Raw genomic sequence first — 4,207 nt, forward strand, 5'->3', positions numbered from 1 at the left:
ATAATAAATTTTAATATAATATAGCCGGATATAATGCAACATTTACTTTTTGTTTAATTATTAAAAAATGTAAAATAATAATAATAATAATAATAATAGTACATTTTAATATAATATAGCCAGATATAATGCAACATTTACTTTTTGTTTAATTATTTAAAAATGTAAAATAATAATAACAATAAATTTTAATATAATATAGCCGGATTTAATGCAACATTTACTTTTTGTTTATTTAAAAATGCTAAAATGTAAAACATTTTAATACAAGCTAGTTGGATGTACAACATTTTTATTATTTAAAATGTTTCAAATGTAATACTTTTTTAGTATTTAAAATGTTAAAATTGATTACATTTGAATATAATATAGCTGAATATGATGCAACATTTACTTTTTGTTTATTTATCTAAAATTTTTAAATAATAATAATAATAATAAATTTTAATATAATATAGCCGGATATAATGCAACATTTATTTTTTGTTTAATTATTTAAAAATGTAAAATAATAATAATAATAATAAATTTTAATATAATATAGCCGGATATAATGCAACATTTATTTTTTGTTTAATTATTTAAAAATGTAAAATAATAATAATAATAATAAATACATTTTAATATAATATAGCAGGATATAATGCAACATTTACGTTTTGTTTAATTATTTAATTCTTTTAAAAAGTTATATTTTCAAAACATTTTAATGCAGTCTAGTTGGATGTACAACATTTTTATTAATTATTTAAAATGTTAAAAATGTAATACTTTTTTATTATTATTTAAAATGTTAAAATGTAATACATTTGAATATAATATAGCCTAATACGATGCAACATTTATGTTTTTGTTTAGTTATTTAAACATGTATTTAATATAGTTGGATATAATGTGACATTTTCTTTTGGCTCCCAGCACATGAACATTAACATCGTGATTTTCTCTAAAACTACTTTGAAGTGATCTGTATGTGAAGAGCACTCTGGAAATACACTGATCATGTGTGTGATGTGAATCAGATGTTAATCAGATGTGTATCAGATGTGAATCAGATGTGTATCAGATGTGAATCAGATGTGAATCAGATGTGTATCAGATGTGAATCAGATGTGAATCAGATGTGTATCAGATGTGAATCAGATGTGAATCAGATGTGAATCAGATGTGTATCAGATGTGTATCAGATGTGAATCAGATGTGAATCAGATGTGTATCAGATGTGTATCAGATGTGAATCAGATGTGAATCAGATGTGTATCAGATGTGTATCAGATGTGAATCAGATGTGAATCAGATGTGTATCAGATGTGTATCAGATGTGAATCAGATGTGAATCAGATGTGTATCAGATGTGTATCAGATGTGAATCAGATGTGAATCAGACGTGTATCAGACGTGAATCAGACGTGTATCAGACGTGTATTAGATGTGAATCAGACGTGAATCAGACGTGTATCAGATGTGTATCAGATGTGTATCAGATTTGAATCAGAGTGTTCTGGGTTTTACCTCAGGTTCTCTGAGCTGAACTCGGACTCCAGGAACCTGAGGAACTGCTCTCTCCCGACCGGATCCTTCAGAACCTCATCGAAGCAGAATCCCCATCGCTTCACCCGCTGCTGTCCTGCTTCTTTACTGAGAGATGATCAGAACAAATCTGCCCATCATTCATCACACTTTTCTTGATGATTTTTCACATCATTTTTTGCTCTAAATTCATCTCGAGGCTGACAGCTCCGCTTCATGACACTGAACTGGTTTTTAAAGAGCAGTAATTATTTTAAACCCCTTCAAAGAAAAAGCATGAGAAAAGCCAAAGACAGGACACACACCTGGCCTCCAGCTCCCAGGAAGTGACATCATCAGAGATCCAGGGGTTCGACGGCTCCGGCGTCGTGAAGAACGGATCGTACTCGATATACTGCTCCGAGAAACTCAACAAGCTACAACAACAAATAAACAGCATTTCACTTCAAAGTTGTTTCATTCATCAAGGACGCATTAAATTTATCAAAAGTGACAGTTACAATGTTACAAAAGATTTCCATTTCAAATAAATGCTGTTCTTTTCAACTTTCTGAAATCCTGAAAAATACAATGCATCACGGTTTCCACAAAAATATTGTGCAGCACGACTGTGTTCAACATTGATAATAATCAGAAATGTTTCTTGAGCAGTAAATCAGCATATTAGAATGATTTCTGAAGATCATGTGACACTGAAGACTGGAGTAATGATGCTGAAAATACAGCTGCGCATCACAGAAATAAATTACAGTTTAACAGATATTCACATAGAAAACAGCTGTTTTACATTGTCAAAATATTTCATAATTTTTACTGTATTTTTGATCAAATAAAAGCAGCATTGCTGAGCAGAAGAGACCAGCTCCTGAACACTAGTGTATAGTGAGAGCGGGGCACAAAGTAACACTTTTTGAATTTCTCAGTTTGTGTAAATCCACATGGGGTTCAGAATATAATTTTTTTTATCCACAGTAATTTTACACTTGTCTAGTACAAATATGTCGCTTTGTTTCATAATTACAGTGTATACGTTTTTCTTTATTTACCCTCAAAAAATGGAAGTGAAATGTGACAACATGCCCCGTAGGTGGGGTACATTGTAACATCTGAGGGGCACGTTGTAACATGACCATATGACAGCTTAAAACGTTATCTGATCGCATGAAAAAAAATATAGAAGACAAACTAAAATATTTTGTTAATAAAATAAAATAATTATTTTTTTCAAATAAAATAATGGCGTTTTTTAAGAATGAAAAATAATCTGATTTTGGAGTTTGACAATGAACACATTGCAACCATGCTTGGGACGGCCCACATAAACGAGCAAAAATGCTTTACATATCTTGAAATAATAATTTCTAAACATTAAACATTGTCAGTCTTTATTCACCTGTTTCTCATTAAAATTAATTAAAGTAAATAGTGTAAATAGTGTAAGTAAATATCACTAATGTCATAGAATAGCACATTGTAACACAGTGTTACAACATTCCTCATCGGCGCAGCTGGAGTTTAAAACTGGTTAGTGTCTTCTGCTAGTTATCAAAGCATTAAAAAACGATCTGAACTGATAAATAACAGATTGGAGATTAAAATAATAGCAGATTTGTCTCATTTTAAATGAATAATAAAAACTGAGATGAAAAATTTACTTAAGCCAGAATGTTAATTTTACGAAGGTAAAATAAATGTTCAGCGATATCTTCAAAAGATTTTTGAATTTTGGCGCACATTTTCTTTCTATATAATGTTGATATGGTAACTAGTAAATACTGTAAATTTTGTTATGCTAGCATGTGTGGAAATATTCAAACCACGTGTGTTACAACTAACCCCGCGTTACTTTGTGCCCCGCGCTCCCCTACTGTTAGATCAAGGGAACTCACCTCTCTGCGACTTTGGACATTTTTAACCGGTGTCTGTCTAGCTGTGTTTGCCAGTGCTGGATCTGAAGAGAAGAGAGGAGCACAGGCTCATGTCAATCACAGGGAAGAGTCTCTAAATGACGGATCAGCAGTGAAACCAGCGTCTGAGATGAATCTGAATCACTGCAGGATCAATCAAGATCAGTCAGGAATTGAGTTCTGATTTTTTAAGAATGTCATGTCAGAAGCTCTTATAAAAATGAATTTAAAAAGCATGAAAATTATTTGATCTCATTGCTTGTAATATATATATACAGTGGGTACGGAAAGTATTCAGACCCCCTTAAATTTTTCACTCTTTGTTATATTGCAGCCATTTGCTAAAATCATTTAAGTTAATTTTTTTTCCTCATTAATGTACACACAGCACCCCATATTGACAGAAAAACACAGAATTGTTGACATTTTTGCAGATTTATTAAAAAAGAAAAACTGAAATATCACATGGGCATAAATCTCTTATTAACCCTTATGACTGGTTTTGTGCTCAAGGGTCACATATTTTTATATATAATTTATCATCATTCATTCATTTATTCATTGCCTGTCTTTTGATTTTTGATCTGGTTCTGATTGGATTTAAATCTGTCCTCTGTTTATAATATTCAGAAGTGATTTTTTTTTGTACTTCTCAGAAGCTTTTATAAAAGAGCCCTAAAAAATTAGTCAAAAATTATTAAATAAAGCAATAAGCCCCGTGAAGCCGTGGTTTACAGTGAATTTATAACAGCTAAGGGGCGTTGTTAGCG

General features: G+C 31.1%; 1 pseudogene; it reads right to left on the reverse strand.

Moving 5' to 3' along the window:
• Positions 1–1,365: 1,365 nt before the first annotated feature.
• Positions 1,366–4,207, reverse strand: part of LOC107688031 (regulator of G-protein signaling 7-like) — a 12,431-nt pseudogene continuing 9,589 nt past the window's right edge.

The sequence above is a fragment of the Sinocyclocheilus anshuiensis genome, unplaced genomic scaffold, assembly GCF_001515605.1.
Source record: "Sinocyclocheilus anshuiensis isolate Anshui unplaced genomic scaffold, SAMN03320099.WGS_v1.1 scaffold241, whole genome shotgun sequence".
In the NCBI taxonomy this organism is placed as follows: Eukaryota; Metazoa; Chordata; class Actinopteri; order Cypriniformes; family Cyprinidae; genus Sinocyclocheilus; species Sinocyclocheilus anshuiensis.